The 18,899-nt window shown below is 44.4% G+C and overlaps 1 long non-coding RNA gene across 1 annotated transcript; it reads right to left on the bottom strand.

Annotated features, from left to right (window-relative positions):
* Positions 1 to 17,248: 17,248 nt before the first annotated feature.
* Positions 17,249 to 18,381, bottom strand: LOC144771777 (uncharacterized). Its single transcript, XR_013599470.1, has 3 exons — positions 18,305 to 18,381; positions 18,116 to 18,206; positions 17,249 to 17,703 (listed from the first exon to the last, which is right to left on the bottom strand). It is a non-coding gene; the product is annotated as an uncharacterized LOC144771777 (long non-coding RNA).
* Between the last annotated feature and the right edge of the window lie 518 nt (positions 18,382 to 18,899).

Genomic DNA, 18,899 nt, shown 5'->3' on the forward strand with positions numbered 1-18,899 from the left:
TCAAGAAATAGCAGGATAATGCCCCTAGGTTTGGTCGGGTTGGATGTGAGACAACCCAGACGGTGAGCACGCTGGATGTTTAGAGGAGTGGATTCTGGTTGGAGTTCCAAAAGATCATAAAGGAATTTGCGAATGAAGGACACCATGTCAGCCCCCTCAAGGGACTCCGGAATGCCATAAATACGTAGGTTATTCCTCCTGTTACGATTTTCAAGGTCCCCTGTGTGTAGTTTCAACTGCTGAATTTCCTTTTCAAGAATGGGAATTTTGGTAGACACATCCTGGATGTCACTGATGCGTTGCTCTAGGTCCAAAACCTTGCCCTCCATGACAACCCATCTATCTTCTATCTGCTTGAGCTTCTCGTTGGTTGCAGACATAAATGGTTGTAAACCACGAACCTCTCCTAGGATGGAATCCAACACAGGGTTCGAGGAGGAACGAATTGGAGACGGAGGGTCATTCTTGGGGCGTTTCGGTTTGGTACCAGTGACGGAGGATTTCGTGTGGCCCACGTCTAGAGACATTGTGGCAACAGAGGGGCACACTAGGAGGGACGCAGGGATGGAAGCCACACCACAAGAACCAAAAGACTGAGACCCTATAGGCAGAACTCGGAGATGCAGTAGAAGGAAGAGGTTACATATGAGGTAAAGAGGAGCAATGGAGAAGCAATACCTCAAATCCACATGGCAGGCGTCGAAATTGAGTGAAAATCAGTTCAATACGCAGGCAAAAAACCATCCAGTAATAGGGCAGTAGAGAAACAGCAAAGCGTCCATAATATATGAGACCCAGGGGGTCAATTGATAATCCACAGAGGGTTGTAGGCAGGTGAGAGAAAGATGTTGAGCATTGCGCAGGAAGAGCACCACAAAATGGCCGCCGTTATGAAGTAATGACACAGTCACAAGCAAGGAAGGGATTTGTGGCGCAAAAAGTCATGAAGGTAGAGCAGAGTAGCATGCTGTGTTCACCCTACAACATACCTTGTAAATATGAGCCCACACGGTGAAGCAGGAGGAGTACTGGTTACTGAGGAGGCAGAGACGTGAGAAAAACGGGACGCGAGCTCGGCGGCACAAAAGGGCCTGACGAAAGCTCCATAGACCTTCGGGCCGCAGAGCTGAAACATGTCGACGTATGATTAAGTGATATGCATAGGACCCCTTAATCAGTCCTACTAGCATACCCCAATAATTTTTAATTTAGCCACTCAACTACCTGAATAAAAATTGGTCTGTAGATTGAGACTATTTTTATCTGCTACTGTACATACCTACCAGTTGGTTACCACCTATCTCTGGACACTGCCATGATACACCAGAGATTGCCTCGGGTGAGGCTGGCACTTTACTTTTGAGAGACCCTATGACTATTGCCACAACGCTTGTGTGGGGCGGATAACAAGATACACCGCTACTCGAATAACACGGCGTTTATGAGGGTTTCCCAGTAATACATCTCCTGGCTAAGCGGTAACAAGTGTCCTATCCAATTTGATTATAGTACTACGTTCTGGGGAACAGATAGGACTCCCTCATCCCTCCCTGGTGATAAATAATAGATATATATTTACACACATTATTTTACCCTGATCTAGGAATTATTTATTCTTTGTTACTCAGGGGGCCTTTGTTTTATTCACATGGGGAAAATATGTACACTGGCTTATGTCAGCAATAACTACCCTACTACGAGCTCAGCTTTATACAAAAACACGTCAAAACAGACTTTTCACAATACATAAAATGACAATGCATATGAAGGGTCACAACCTGTAAGAAAGTGCAATGGTTAATTCAAAACATTTTGAATTTTTTTTAGCAGCAGAATAGCAGATATAGAATAATGATTTGGGCAAAAATGGTAACTTCTTCATACACACATTAGTCATTAATGAGACAGAACATTCCATATAAAACGCAGTTTAATTTATTTACCAGCACCACAACATCAGCAATGCATCAATTGAAAATCACAATGGAAATAGAAGAAAAATGTAATAGAAAGAAAAAATTATGACTTTGTCAAAAACACCTTAGCCCACTCCTAGCGCATGCTACACGGTGCCGACGGGAGGCTCTGCGCGGTACATGGACTAAGTGAGCCCAATAGTCTGTCACAACGGCTCTCAGATAAAGATAGCATCAATTTACACGGAGAAGAAGGAACGACTCAACAAGTATAGGCCCTCCTTGGTCAAGCACAAGCTACACCTAATCCACCAGGTCCAAATTTTTCCCTAACATATGAATTACACCCTATGTCACACCCAGGGATCATACGTACCGGCTGTGTCATGCCCTGGGGTCCAAGTAAATAACAACTCTCACTTTTTTCAGATACTACCAGTGTTAAGAAACCAACAATACTGTGAAAAATCTTTTAGGCTAAAAAAATAAGATCGAGGTGGTGGCCCTATATCACACCCAGGGCCTATGCGTACAGTCTGAGTCACACCCAGTGGCCAAGTGATAAGGCCTCGCCCATGTGTCACACCTAGGGATCAAGCGTACCTGCTGTGTCACACCCAGTGGTTCAAGCGACTAAACAACCTTCACCTTTTCTAGCATGCTGACAGTCAAAAAAAGGTGACGTCCATGGGAACGCCTCCGAGGCCGCCTTGCGACTACTCTGCTTGGACACATAAATAAGGTAATGTGTCAGTTTTCGGTCAGTGACAGGATGCTCATGTTACATTTTTGTGCATCTTCCTAGTTTGCTATTTGCTAAATTCTGGGACTAAGGATCAGATGTAGTCTCTTACTCACAGACGGCAGCTTCAGGACAGACCTCAGCCCCGCGGATTTAGCAGAACTCACAATCAATTGCGTTGTCTGCTCACCTCCCTTCCGGCACAGATATGAATCCATATGGGCGGAGTCATTTTCCTTCTGCTACACTCGTGCTCGAAGAACCCATTTCTCATATATGGCTTGTCAAAATGTTGCTCGAATATGAATTTACCTTGAAAAAACAAAAGACAAGAGGAGTTTGGCAAAACAGGAACACTTGGTTTAATTAAATACTTCGGACAGAAGACAGTCCTCAGGCCCAGACTGTGGTTGCCAAATGCCTCTTGTTTTTTGCTTTTCAAGGTAAATTCACATTCGAACAACATTAATGAGGTCAAGTGATGTTTACTATAAAACAGAGGCAAAAGCAATGGTGACAATGTATTAAGGCTTTCCCCTATTCCGTTTCTTGCTTTTGTTATTGCTTGAGAAACATATATTACTTCCAAGAACATCTTAATGCAGGCGCTTAGATCTGTCACGGCAAACAGCTAAACACTTGACAATTATTGTGGCCTATGAAACTCCTCAAGTCCCGGCGGTAATTTGTCAGTGTCAGCGCAGGTGGCAATGCGGGAGACCTTGCAATTATCAGCCAGTTAATATTCTCGTGAATCAAAATAAAGGGCAGGAATGTGGTGCAGCTGACAAGCAATCCGTTCACCTTCAATCCGAGCAACATATGGCCTTCACGCGGGCCCTGTAACAATATCCTTCATTAAACAGGGTCTCCTAACAGCATCACCTAACAAGATGCATTGAAGACAGCAACATTTTCCCAAAGTCATCTAAGAAACAATAAATACATACAGCGCCCAAATCACTCATCACTGTCTGATGGCCGTAGGTCTGGTCTTGCCCATCACACTACATTTTAGTATTTATATTGCACATTGCAATTTATACTTCTGATGAAGCCACAAGGTGTTCTGATTTACCAGTAGCAGCTGCTTATTTTACAAAGTGGTGAACATTTTGACCCATTTCCAGGCACTGTTTGAAGCCAGGAAGGCCCTTAGGCACATACCCAATGCTCTCAATTGTGGTCTGTTATAAACAGTGTTCATAACAAGCCACGATTAGCTCTGGAGTAGAGGCTGAAGGCAGTGCGAGTTTCTCACATTGCCTGACAGTGGGCAAAAGAAAATAATTGTAAACAATAAAAAATAAAGTACTTACCTACTCCACTTCAGTCCCGTAGTCCGTTGCTCCAAGGCAGCTAGGGGTCTCAGAGCCAACTACCCTACCAATCAAGACATTCCTCTCATGTTGTGTGACTTTTTTGTTCGACGTATAGCTAGGGCAATAGGGGAAGTGGGTATTCTCTTAATCCTAGTATAAGGGATGTATTCCTAGTTTTTTCTTGCTCCTACCTCATCATCGCATTTCTGGGTATATTTTAAATCCGTTCTTTTTCTTCTCGTGTACAATAAAAAGAGAAACAGAAAATATAATGAGAAAGTGGAATTATGTCTGGTTCATGGAAGAGACGCCAATCATTTTTGATGTAGAAGGTTTCAGCTGTAGCATAATTCTTTTGATTGCCATTATATCTTCTGTGAAACAGCAGTTGATTTGGATTTCGTGAAACTTATTACAAATGCATTATATCCTGTAGGGCTTGCAATAAGGCGAATGAGGTACGTTTGAGATGCACTGGCGACAAGTCCACAAGTCCCCCACAAAAGCCGCATAACCAACACATTATTTCTGAAATTATGATAATCAATTTTATGTAAGCCATGAGGGAGTTCAGATGAGACGTTTGAGGACAAATACAGAGGCGAAGCACAGCAGGAAATAGTTTCGGTCGCCGCATTTTATATTTCAACGATGTGCTTTCTGGGAAGGAAAAAACCTTCGCAAGAAAAAAGGAATGTAAACAACTTGTATAACCCTAGGTTTAGCCAGTACATTTAAAACATCCTGTCATCATGTTGGGCATGAAATGTAACCTCAAGCATGTATACCGAGATAGATTTATAGGAGCTTACCTTGGGGAGTGAGAGGGGTGTCACACAGCCCCCACCACCATGATAACTACATTCGAAGGTTTGTAGTCCGACACGGTACACTGTACACCCTAGTCTGGATGTTGCCCTCTGTCGGGTGTCATTCAAATTGCAGCCTTGACCCCCATGACAATCGAGGAGTCCCTTTATAAACCCCCCCTACTTCCCACAAATAACAAGGTATGGAAAGCAAATAATGTCCTTTACAGCCACTTACCCCTGATGGCTCTAAGTAGGAATTGCTCACATTTAAAACTATGCATTTAAACTGCACCAAATGAAATTGTTTCTACTTGTTTATTTGTTGCTCATTTACTTCGATCTAGGCACAAAGACCCACAGGGGGTAATCCACAAATCTATTTTCGGCCATAAACATATGTTTATGGCCGAAAGTACCTCCTTTTACGCCTGCCAGTAATTCACCAGAGGATTCCTCCCAGGCGTGTACAGTTTATTACTGCACATTTAACCACCATGATGGCGGAGACATTTCTGTTGCCGTGATGCAGGATGGAATAGATTTGCCCCTGCATTGGGTGGGGGCGCGGGCATCCCCTGTCCCTAATTCTACTCTATGTAGAATTCCGCACAGGGGCAATAAGAGTCCAGGGGAGTTGTCACATGACATTCCCATCAGCTTGCCTGGAAAGCTGCACCTGGTGCAACTTTCCACACATCCTACTGCAAATGTATGTGACTTGAATAATAAGTAAATCAGCATCTGTATTGTAAGTCATTTTACTATTGTAGAGTTACTATTTTCTTTGTGAAGTGGCTCCACAATTTATTTATTTTATTTTGAAGGTTTTATAGAACGCAAACAAGATCCTGGCGGATATCAGAGAGCTTTCCAATGATCAAAGCTGATTATACATAATGAATAGCTTGACACATTATACATTCAGTAATATGGGGAAAAGAGCAAGCATGGGATGAATATACGAATACACACGAAAAGTAGTAAAATACAAAAGCATGGGATCACAGGACAAAAACACAGAAAAGTCTTCAGAGAACATAACAGGCGCGTCTCGGTTGAAAAGGGTTCAGGGCGGGGTAGAGTGGTCAAGTACATTTTGGTATGAGAACCGCTTTTAATTCCTTTTTGAAAGATACGGTAGAAGAATTCTGTCTGGTTTCAGAGGGAAGAGTATTCCTACATTTGTCTAAAGAAACTAATGATTGTCTCCTCTATTGCTAATTCTGCCATGATGACCCACAGTTTAGAATGTGATACACAGTCAAACGCTGCAGACAAGTCTATAAGAGAAAGAAAGATTGTGCCCTTTTTTTTTTAGCAACAGTGTATTTCCCAATAAGCAAGGATAAATTCAAGCCTTGGCCCACCATGCCCAATTCTTTTTTAAAACCATACTGTGTATCTGTTAAAACATTATTTCAGTGGCCCAGTCCTCCAATCTAAGCAATTAAATGCGTCCCATCACCTTCATTGCTGAATCCAAGAGGGATATGAGCTTATAGTTTTTAGGGAGGGATGTATCACCTTTTCTGAATATAGGGATTATAATCGAAGTGCTCCATGTGGGTGGTGGGCCTACTTTAGCAATGGCATTAAAGACATTAATAATTAGAGGAGCCCACAGGTCTAGGGGTTCACAAAATACATCAAGTGGGAATCCTTCAGGGTCCGGAACTTTCTCCCTACTATTTTCCCTCAAGGCCCTGTGTACTTCCTCTAATTTATATGTCAAATAAATAAAGTTACCCCTAGGAGAACCCTAGGTATCATCAGGTCTGACCTGTTCCTTAAAGTATATGTGCAGAACTGATTACAATGTTAAATGATTTAATTGAAAGTAGTGACTTATGCATCGTCTTGTTTTCGAATACTGTACTTCATGAGAATTGGACAGCGAGTCCTTTTCCTCTAACACAAGAATAGAAAACAGTTTACCATAAAATGTATTAGAAAGTCTTTCATTTTTAAATTGCAATTACAACAACTATTATTTTTGGAGACTCGTTCCAAAACCAGAGATTCTTCACCGGAGGTCTATTTCAATCCGAAATTGGAGAATAGCATTCCATAACCATTTGTCAAGAACGTGAGACAGTTATGAAACATGTCAACTGCATCCAGATTTCCAATAGAATGGTCAACAGAGCCCTTACACAAGGTATTCTGTTTCACTGTCATTGAGCTTTTCCTTAGCCTGTCATGATAGGCTCTCTTTACCTTATTTAGAGACAGGGGACCATCAACTTAAAAAAATGTAAATTCCCAAATCGGTAGTTTTTGCTAAATCAACAATAAATTGCGAAAATTCATCAGAGAGTGTCATTATGTCCTGCAGCATGAAAAATGAAAGTTTATTTTTATATTTTTTTAATTTTTTTTATTTCAAACAATTTTATTGACAGATTATTATAATTACAGTACAGTGTATAAACAGCGAGGGTAGTACAGCTGTTGTACAGAAACATGTGGACTTGAGATTGGGTCAAAATAATCTAGAAATCTAAACCCAGCTCAAGTTTACTGCACAAGTTAACAAGTAGTAGTCTTCTGTCAAACAGGTGATATGAGCAGCTGTGGTAATTTTTTGATTTTCTTCTTTTTTTCCCTTGAACTGTGAATGAAAAAAGAAAGTGGCCAGATGAAGGTCACTGAACCCTGTCATAGTCTATCTCACCTGAGCCCTGGAAGATCTTTCAGGGACTTTCCTTTTTCAGTCTAGGTCCTTGAGGTGTGTTGTGTTACCTTGAGGATGGCCACCTTGAATTAAGGACATTTGAACAATCATGCTATGACATACAGTTCTTGGTAGATTGCGGATTGAAGATTAGGGTGCAACCTAAAGCCAAACTAGGGTACCCTATTGTCCCTGGTCGGGTGCAATCTAATTCAGTGGGTGCTCGGGGTCCAAGGGAAACCCACTCACTGGAACATGTAGACCACAACTAGCGGGCATGAACTTTGTGATACACAGTTGGTGCCAAACACGAAGTACAAATCTATTTCCAGGTATTAGATGACACCTTTGACATTGTGTGTGGACAATTTGGAGGTGCTAAAGTTCCCATTTCCCATGGATTGTTTAAGGTAATCCATGTTACTTGCAATGGAGTCCATGGATACATGCTATGTCAATAAATTGAAACCCTGTTCAGTTTCCTTTGCCAATGTGCAATGCCAGCTTTTAGTGGTTTAGAACCAAGTTCACTTTTGGGTAGTGATTTACTTAGTGTCTGGCGCAACCTCTGTGGTACTGGCTTGTGTGCCTGAAACAAAAAGCTCCTCTGCAAGAGAAGATAAGCGCATAATTTCTCAAACTTTACATCATATTTTTTCTCCTGTGTCTGTAAAGCGCTTCTTAATGAAGGGTTAGAAATGAATGGTACAGCCATGTTTGAGAAACAGTTGAAACAAAACTATTTGTTTGTATGAAGCACATTAGCTGGCACTCCTTTCATACAGCATCCTCTAAGAAGGTTCTATGTACCGTTATATTATTCATGCTCAGGGAGATTGGCTGTCAGCTTTCTAATCTAGTGCCATTTAAAGGCATGTATACTGACAGTTCACTGCATCTCAATGGGTTGCAACAGGTGGCCTTTCACTGTGTATCCCTCTGGGCAAAAAGTAAATATATATAGCTGTGGAATGAGTATGGTGGTACCTGACATTTGCTGTCATCCAGAGGTGGTATATGGTCGCTCTAAACCTTGTGAAACTATGCCACATTTACAAACTCCCAAAGTGCCCATATGCCATTTCTTGATTAACCCAACCCTATATTTGGATGGGTGTGAAGAGCATCAATATAGAACTGAAACTCAGCCTATCCACATGCACTGTGGCATGTTATATCTGTAGGTGAGCAACTGACAGCTCAAAACTTGGCCAAACAAAAGAAAAGTAAATAGAAAATTTCATAAAGCGTCACAGCAAATAACACAAAAGTCATGCACCTGTCGTGCCCAATACCATCTGTTCAACTACACCCACCTTCAACTTCCTCACTCTGTCTGAACTATCAACATTTACCCATAATCAAATGTCTACATACACCTCAGGTGTTGGGGAATTGTGGGATAGTGGGGGTGAAAATAGCAATAGATCCTAGTTCAGCAGATTGTTGAACTTTGTAGATCACATGGCATGAAATACATAAATATTATCGCACAAAATTAAACTTGAGAAGAGAAAGGGAGAAGCACACACAAACCAACATGTGTACAGGAGAGGGATTAACCCATCAAGGTCAATCAAAGATAACTTTATTCGGTTCCAAGAACCATAAAAGCTTAACAAATGTACATAATACTTTAAAAAGATTTTTCCATACCAAGATTGTGCAATAAATATCGTTAAAACCCCAGATTTCATATAATTTATTTAATTTTCCATTTTTGGAAAGCTATAATCCCACATGCTCAATGCCCAGAACAACAGGCTGTAATGACAATCATCAAATTTCATTACTACAAGACAGTTATGATATTAGAAATATAAAAAATTAAATAAAATGGATGTTTATCTATTGTCTTATAGTAAGGAGAGGGGCTCTATGAACCAAATGGAATGGAGCGCCCAGATACCGTAAAGTAAAAAAGAAATTTTCCCTTAAGTGTGGTTTTATATAAAAGCCAAGAACAACTCACATCTCTGTTCACAATCAACACATGTATCATACCATTATCAAACCGTAAAGCACTTACAAAGAAGATCACAGTTATTTATAAGTATATCACAAAGATTTATTTATCATAAAAACATTGTCCCTATTGCAAAATTTCATACAAATAACTAACATAAATAAACAAGCATTTGCAATGCAATAGGTCTCGCATTAGGAAAGTTTGAGCTATTGGTATTGTAAATGACACATTTTTTATTTATCTTTTGTTTTTGAAAAATGCGAAATTAATAGCTTTGTCATTTACAATGCCAATAGTTATAACTTTCGCAAATGTGACACCTATAGCATTTGTGATGCAATATGTGTTTTATTTACGTGACTTACAGGTATTCATATTACAAATAACAATGGCTTTTAATTTTTTTAAAATAATTAATACTTAAATAAAAGTTATTGTAATTTTTAATGGTTATAGCTTAAACTTTTGTATATAACTTTTGTGAAGATTATGTTTAGTGTATTTTATTGTATATTTTATTGTGATGAAAATCCAAGAACAGAAGTGAAATATTAATATCTTTTTGTTACATTTGTAATAAAGCTTGAAACATTGAGAGAACATATTTGAACCAGTTGTTGTTGAATTGTTGCACAGATTGATGCTGTGGTGGCGCTGAGTGATGTTGTGATGGCGAACGAGTGATGCTGTGGCGTTCAGTGATGCTGTGGTAGCGCATAGTGATGTTGTGGTGCCCCTGAGTGATGCTGTGGTGGTGCTGAGTGATGCTGTATGCTATGCTACGTTTAGTTTTGCTATCCTATGTTTTGTTTTCTTATGCTATGCTATGTTTTGCTATCCTATGCTTTGATTTGTTATGCTATGCTATGTTTTGTTATGCTATGCTATGTTGTGTTAGGCTATGCTATGTTTTGTTAGGCTATGCTATGTTTTGTTATGATATGCTATGTTTTGTTATATCCTATGTTTTGTTATGATATGCTATGTTTTGCTGTGTTTTATTATGCTATGCTTTGTTTTGCTATGCTCTGTTTTGCTATGCTATGCGTTGTGTTTGGTATGCTATATGTTTTGCTATGCTATTATATGTTTTGTTTTGCTATGCTTTGTTGTGTTATGCTATGCTTTGTTTTGTTATGCTATGTTTTGTTATGCTATGCTGTTTTGTTGTGTTTGTTTTGCTTTGCTATGCTTTGTTGTGTTTTGCTATGCTATGTTTTGTTTTGTTATGTTTTATTTTGCTATCCTATGCTTTCTTTTGCTATGCTATGTTTTGCTATCCTATGCTTTTTTTTGTTATGCTATGCTATGCTGTGTTTTGTTATGTTTTGTTATGCAATGCTGGTGAGGGTGTGTGAGGGTGAGTGAGGGTGAGTGAGGGCAAGTGAGGGTGAGTGAGTGAGGGTGGGTCTGTGAAGGTGTGTGAGGGTGGGTGAGGGTGAGGGGGTGTGAGGTTGAGGGGTGTAAAGGGGGTGATGGGGAGGAGGTGAGGGTGAGTGAGGTGTGTGAGGGTGAGGGGGTGTGAGGGTAAGGGTGTGTGAGGGTAAGGGTGTGTGAGGGTAAGGGTGTGTGAGGGTGAGGGTGTGTGAGGGTGATAGGGTGTGAGGGTGATGGGGTGTGAGGGTGGGAGGGTGAGGGAGGGTGAGGGGGTGTGAGGGTGAGGGGATGCGAGGGTGAGGGGGTGTGAGGGCGAGGGAGGGGGAGGGGTGTGAGGGATGTGAAGGTGAGGGGGAGTGAGGGTGAGGGGGGTGAGGGTGAGGGGGTGAGGGAGAGTGAGGGTGAGGGGAGTGAGGGTGAGGGGGAGTGAGGGTGAGGGGGAGTGAGGGTGAGTGAGGGGAGTGAGGGTGAGTGAGGGGGAGTGAGGGTGAGTGAGGGTGAGGGGGGGTGAGGGGGAGTGAGGGTGAGTGAGGGTGAGGGGGAGTGATGGTGAGGGGGAGTAACGGTTAGGGGGTGTGAGGGTGAGTGAGGATGAGGGTGTGAGGGAGGTTGAGGGGGGTGAGGGTGTGTGAGGGTGAGGGTGTGAGGGTAAGGGGGTGAGGGCATGAGGGTGTAAGGGTGAGAGGGTTGTGAGGGTGTGAGGGTGTGAGGGTGAGGGTGTGAGGGTGAGGTGTGAGGGTGTGTGTGAGGGTGTGTGTGAGGGTGTGTGTGTGAGGGTGTGTGTGTGAGGGTGTGTGTGAGGGTGAGGGGGTGTGAGGGTGAGGGGGGGTGAGGGGGTGTGAGGGTGAGGGTGTGTGAGGGTGAGGGGGTGTGAGGGTGAGGGGTGTGAGGGAGGGTGAGGGGTGTGAGGGAGGGTGAGGGGTGTGAGGGTGTGAGTGAGGGTGTGTGAGGGTGAGGGGGTGTGAGGGTAAGGGTGTGTGAGGGTGAGGGGGTGTGAGGGTGAGGGGGTGTGAGGGTGAGGGGGTGTGAGGGTGAGAGGGTGTGAGGGTGAGGGGGTTGTATGGGTGAGGGCGTGTGAAGGTAAGGGTGTGTGAAGGTAAGGGTGTGTGAGGGTGAGGGCGTGTGAAGGTGAGGGTGTGTGAAGGTGAGGGTGTGTGAAGGTGAGGGTGTGTGAAGGTAAGGGGGTGTGAAGGTGAGGGGGTGTGAAGGTGAGGGGGTGTGAGTGAGGGTGAGGGGTGTGAGGGTGTGTGAGGGTGAGGGGGGTGAGGGGGTGAGGGGGTGTGAGGGGGTGAGAGGGTGAGGGGGTGTGAGGGTGAGGGGGTGTGAGGGTGAGGGGGGTGAGGGTGTGTGTGAAGGTGAGAGGGTTGTGAGGGTGAGGGGGTGTGAGGGAGTGTGAGAATGAGTGTGTGTGGAGGGTGTGCGAGGGTAAGGGTGTGGGAGGGTGAGGGGGTGTGAAGGTGAGGGGGTGTGAAGGTGAGGGGGTGTGAAGGTGAGGGGGTGTGAAGGAGAGTGAGGGGTGTGAGGGTGTGTGAGGGTGCGGGGGTGAGGGGGTGTGAGGGTGAGGGGGTGTGAGGGGGTGAGGGGGTGTGAGGGTGAGGGGGTGTGAGGGTGAGGGTGAGGGGGTGTGAGGGTGAGGGTGTGTGAGGGTGAGGGGGTGTGAGGGTGAGGGGTGTGAGGGAGGGTGAGGGGTGTGAGGGAGGGTGAGGGGTGTGAGGGTGTGAGTGAGGGTGTGTGAGGGTGAGGGGGTGTGAGGGTAAGGGTGTGTGAGGGTGAGGGGGTGTGAGGGTGAGGGGGTGTGAGGGTGAGGGGGTGTGAGGGTGAGAGGGTGTGAGGGTGAGGGGGTTGTATGGGTGAGGGCGTGTGAAGGTAAGGGTGTGTGAAGGTAAGGGTGTGTGAGGGTGAGGGCGTGTGAAGGTGAGGGTGTGTGAAGGTGAGGGTGTGTGAAGGTGAGGGTGTGTGAAGGTGAGGGGGTGTGAAGGTGAGGGGGTGTGAGTGAGGGTGAGGGGTGTGAGGGTGTGTGAGGGTGAGGGGGGTGAGGGGGTGAGGGGGTGTGAGGGGGTGAGAGGGTGAGGGGGTGTGAGGCTGAGGGGGTGTGAGGGTGAGGGGGGTGAGGGTGTGTGTGAAGGTGAGAGGGTTGTGAGGGTGAGGGGGTGTGAGGGAGTGTGAGGATGAGTGTGTGTGGAGGGTGTGCGAGGGTAAGGGTGTGGGAGGGTGAGGGGGTGTGAAGGTGAGGGGGTGTGAAGGTGAGGGGGTGTGAAGGTGAGGGGGTGTGAAGGTGAGGGGGTGTGAAGGTGAGGGGGTGTGAAGGTGAGGAGGTGTGAGGGAGGGTGAGGGGTGTGAGGGTGTGTGAGGGTGCGGGGGTGAGGGGGTGTGAGGGTGAGGGGGTGTGAGGGGGTGAGGGGGTGTGAGGGTGAGGGGGAGTGAGGGTGAGGGGGTGCGAGGGTGAGGGGGGGTGAGGGTGAGGGGGTGTGAGGGTGAGGGGTGTGAGGGTGTGTGTGAAGGTGAGAGGGTTGTGAGGGTGAGGGGGTGTGAGGGAGTGTGAGGATGAGTGTGTGTGGAGGGTGTGCGAGGGTAAGGGTGTGGAAGGGTGAGGGGGTGTGAGGGGGTGTGAGGGGTTGTGAGGGTGGGTGAGGGGGTGTGTGAGGGTGTGAGGGGGTGAGGGTGAGGGGGTCACACACGAACATTCCATTCACCAACATTCTCTCACACACTTGGGCTGAGCAGCAATATAACACACAAATGTAAGCACAAATGTATCGCTTGAGTTCTTTCAGTTGCATGGATAGCAATCACGGTGTTCTTAAGTTTGCCTATGTGAAACCACTATATAGTTTTTTTAACGTTTTGTCCACATCCCATCAAAAGGAACAAAATCACAAATAACAACGGCTGTTCCCCATCCTGGCCCTGGAAACAACAGTCACCATTGTGCAGGGATTTGGGATCTTTAAGAAAAGACTGGTGGGCAGAACACACCAGCTAAAACCATATTTTACGTATTTACAGTTGTGGCTAGCTGGTAGACTGACATGCACACAAGCGAAGTAGAGCCACAGTATCATAAAGCATGTTTTGTCATGATGCTCTTCCCGCTTTCTTTCTTGGCTTTTATTACTGGGCACCCTTCCCACATACACGTATGTGCAAGAAATATTTATACGCGATACTTGCGGGGAAAAGACAGAAAAAGAAGAACGGCAGTTGAGAGGGCTGCAATGACGTTTCGTAGAGTAGATTTGTGGCATGGGTACCCACTGTCATTGATGTACGTACTGCCTTTGCCAAAATTTCACTTAAAGAGTCACATAGAAAGACGTACACTCCTTACCTCAATTTCACACTTTAAGATAGACAGATTCACCAAGAATACTAGTGCATGGGCATCAAAGGATTATTCCAACGTCTTTCTGCAACGTTCAGGTCTATGAAAAGTGATGCATTACTATATCATCTTATGTAAATTAACATTTCTTACGCCAGAGACAACAAAAAGATCATTTCTAGAGTGGTGCTTACCTCCTCTGAATCCCGCTTGGATATTCCTTTCCTGATTTTTATTGTAATATTCCAGATGAAAGATTTTCTTCTCAAATGTATGAGACTGTGCAGAGTTTGGGGGACAGACAAGGCACCTACACACAGACCCCAAGCGCAATTTTGGAAAGAGGGAGACCGAGACAGAAACGAGAAAAAACAAGGTGCGCAGCCAGCGGTCTCCGGTGAAGCTCTGGGTGTTTGTGGCACTCCTCACACCGCAGCTCCCAGCCCACGGGCGTGCCTCCTGAAATCCCCCGCACCCCTCCCAGCTCCAGCGATGACACACACTCGCTTAACAGGGATCCAGCGAGCGCTAACGAAACTGAAACTTCCGGCGCATGGCAGTCAGAAACGAGCAAGGCATGCCGGGAATGACGTAGGCAACAAACCCAGAGTGACAATTGGGTGAGAGCCTAATACGTCAGACCGACGCTCTGCTTTGAGACGTGCCGCCATCCACCCGCAGCTATGCACAGCCCCCCCGCCATCTCTAAAAATGATGGAAGCCCTGCGTGTGCCCGGTGAGTGGGGTTGGGAGGGTGTGTGTGTGCGTTTGTGTGTGTATGTAAGCCCCGTGTGTGTGGGGAGGGGAGGAGGGGGATGCGTGTGTGCCCGTGGGAATGTGTGTGCGCATGCGTGAGTGTGGCAGTGTTTGCGCGTGGGAATGAGGCACGAGAGGGGCACGGCGCCGTGCACGCCCACGAGGTGAAATCTGCGCTTGGCGCTCGTGCACCCTCTCGTGTCCACATTCCCAAATACGGATCACAATAGGTCTTTCGCTATGCTCGACCTAAAAACGACTTCATAGATTAAAAACCAGGAGAAAACATAGACAATTAACTTTTGTCTTGTACACGGTAATTCGGATTATCTTGGTACAACAGAGGGCATGAGTCTAGCTTTCCTGTCACCACAATGTTGTTGGACCTTCCAAATTTAACATAAAATTAGAGCGTCAACGCGTTTCGGTGGTTTAAATTCGATAGGACCTCCTTCATCAGGACAAACAATAATATATTTCTCCTTATAACTGGTATCACCCATGCAATCGCACGTATGTGAGAATCTTCTTCTATTCAATCAGGGTATTTTGAAATCACAGCTAGAAGTCTTTATTAATGGCCATGTTTCCGTTTAATGATCTACCCTTGATTTAAGGATGAAAGGAACAATTTGGGGGCCAACCTTCCTTCAATGTCCAAGACCTTTACGTGAATATCTCTCTGATTCTCGGGGCCCAGGACTAGGATAAACTGTCTCTTATTCAGGATTTGGCAACCTTTCTTATTTAATATGTCCGAACCCTCATGTGATTATTTACATGGTTCATGGGACCGGTGTGTCTATTTGTCGTGGCTTTTAATTCCAACGATCTGCTTCTGTTTATCTATTGTGTTTTGCATCATTTTCTCATTGACATTGTAGTTTTAATATAACTGGAAACAGCAGTGCAAATAGAAGCAGTAGACAAAGAGTGCAAAAAGTGAAAACCATCTATGTAGGTGCAGGGACGAAGTTCCCTCAAAAGTGGGGCTAAAAATTGTACCCTCTGCTCTTTATAAAGAGGGCAAAACAGCATAATGTGCAGGGTGCTCTGAACTGTCAAATTGTCGCATGGGATGAGTTTATCAGCCCAAACTGACTGTGTGGAAAATGCCTCTAGAAAGTGCAAAGTGCATAGGTGAAATCTAGTCATAAAAAATCGTATCTGTACGTTCGTAGTAAAAGAAAGATAACATTGCTGTTGAGTAATGGGCAAACTTGGGTGACCTAGCCCCACCAAGTGTTGCCAACGTTTATTCACCTCAGACTTATGAGCCTCTTTTATCATGGTTTTCGCATTCATATGGATGCTGGTGGGATCAACAAAGTAGTGCCCCAAACTAATCTCATAAAATTTATCTCTGACAAATCGTGGCCAAGGAATCGCCATGACGCTATCAAGATTAGTACAGTCTTTGATAACTTCTCTTGAAATCGTTAAGTCCTCTGACAGGCATATTTGAACCAAAGGAATAAAGGGGCAGTATCAATTCGATCCTCTAGGTAATCCAACCCCACCTCGGAATGTCAAAAATGCGTGGGGGCACTCCTTGGGGTCATCAATAGCCTTTTGATGAAATTATTTTCCTCAACTTGTAAACGGCGGCTTTTATGATGACCCCACATTTCTGCTCCCTAAGATGTGACAGATAAGCATTTAGCTTTATACAAGGAGATCATCTCTGTCACCAGTTTATGGTCTAACTTACAGGTAAAGTGGAATAAACCCACCAAGCTCTTTTACTGATAGTACAATAAAAGGCATGCAGGTTATACGCAGATCACTGTAGCATATTCACACCCCTCCTCTTATTGGGACTGGAGTTTGCAACCTTGAGCTGAGATCCTCTATAGCCATACAACTTGTCTCGTCAATCGTTTTTAATTGAGTTCACTGTGGTGATTGTTAGGTAATTTTAGACTCCCGTCCTCCCAATATCACTGACTAAGATACCCCCCTGTAGATTTATGGTCAAAACTGAAAAGCAACAATATACTCCCTTATGGATAGTTTCAATGTATGTACTTTTGCAACACGGGTAACACATGTCTTGCCAATACAGTTTATTTCAATTTGAATTAATTTTGTGGCTCGGAAAACACAGCTTACTGTAAGTAAGCCTCAGGGAACTACCCTATAAATTAATTCATGTTATGTGATGGGTTTTGATGCAAACTACTTGTGTCTACAAACATCTAGGTATTAAGCCTGCCAATCAAATTAATCTGCAAAATGAACTGAATATGTGAGCCTTACATTATTTAAGGAGTGTACAATTGGGGGGGTTTACCCAGACGGAGTCAAGGGGACCTGGGTTGCTTAGTAATATGAGGAAGGGGTCCCAATGAGATAGAGAGAACAAAGTAAAACTGAATAAAGACAACAATCATATAGACATGAAATTTAGCCGCATTGTTTTAATCACAATGGGTAAAAAATAATTAATCACAACAATAGTTAATTAACTGGTGAAAAGGTGGAGCAAAAACCCCAAGAAGAGGGAAAGGGGGGGGGGAAACGTGATGTTGTGAGGATACAGTGATAGGAAAGGGTTGGTAAGTGACAGAATAATCAGTGTTTCCAACTGAATACTTTTGATGGCTACAAAATATGTACAAAGCAAAACTGAAAATGATCCACTTTAAAATCAAGACACATCGTACTCCAAACAGTACAGTGTATGAACATTTGGGGCGTGGAGTCGATAATTAGGACGGGTGGTTGTCGACGTTTCGACCCTCTGTTGAGCAGGAATACTTTGATCCTTGCAACGGGGTCTTCTTCAGGACGGGAGAATGGGGGTGGGCCACCTATTTAATGTATACAAATACTGGCATTATTCGAATTTATTTGACAGCCGGAAATAAATCACCATCATTAGATGAGAAAAGCACAGGAATCTATTGAATATATGAAAGGGAACACATACATAATTGTATCAAAGGTGTGGTTTGGCTCCACTATGGTTGGATTACGATTAAAAAGAAGAACGCTAGGAGAGTCAGCAATTCGCCACCAGAGGTAGTAGGATTGGCACGGAGTGTCTGACAGGGTATAACTAGTCACAAACGGTATAGTGTGGGAGTATTATCGTAATTAGCCACATAGTGATAGGAATGGGCACTTGGAGGGTGCGCAGGAGACTCACGACCCGTCGCACAATGGTTGTGTGCTGGGCCCATGGTGTCTGACATGATATACGGTTAGATGAATAACCGTTACCTTTAAAGAGTCACTTGTAGGTATAGTGTCAGTTTACGACATCGGGTTACTGTGAGGTATCGTATCGATCAGGGACATCAGGTGGACGTTCCTAGAAGGGGCCGATAAAGTGTCATTGGAGTGAGTGGTTGACACACATTATTAAAATTATTAAAGAGCGAGGTCTAACGCGCTCGGGAGTAAACTTACCCCAACTGAGTGTTCTTTCCACGTGTGACTAGGAATGAAATGCCAGATGTGTCTCCAAATAAGTCTATGCAGAAATCTAAACAAGAATAGTCAGATTGAGGATTAATGTTGAGGGGCCAACAAAAAATCGTCGGGTTGCATTTCTGGCAAACGTGATCAAGATACGGAACACTCGGGCAAACTTACCCCGTCGGAGTATTGTTGCCACGAGGGAATGGGGGCCGATACAATCCCGGATGATTCTACGAGTTAATCTGGGCGGGAACTGAGAGAAAGATAGTTAGAGGGAATGGCGCTTAACAAAGTAATCGTGGTAATGAGTGAGCTCGGATAAGTCCGCCAGTAACGCTTACCGAGAGCTGATTGAATCAGGTTCACGAATCCGATTGAGTTCGCAATGGCGAGACTCAGTTCCTGCTTGGCTAAGTTACCTAGGTAACAGAGTCACGTGGTCACACCGACCTCGATGGAGTTGGAAGACAGACTACCCTCAAAGCCGAGATAGCGGCTGATGCCAACTTTACAAACGCGAAGGAGACCCTCAATAACCTTGAAGCGACACTCAAGGATTTTGATTTAACAACTCAAAACCGCA

The sequence above is a fragment of the Lissotriton helveticus genome, chromosome 8, assembly GCF_964261635.1.
Source record: "Lissotriton helveticus chromosome 8, aLisHel1.1, whole genome shotgun sequence".
NCBI lineage: Eukaryota > Metazoa > Chordata > Amphibia > Caudata > Salamandridae > Lissotriton > Lissotriton helveticus.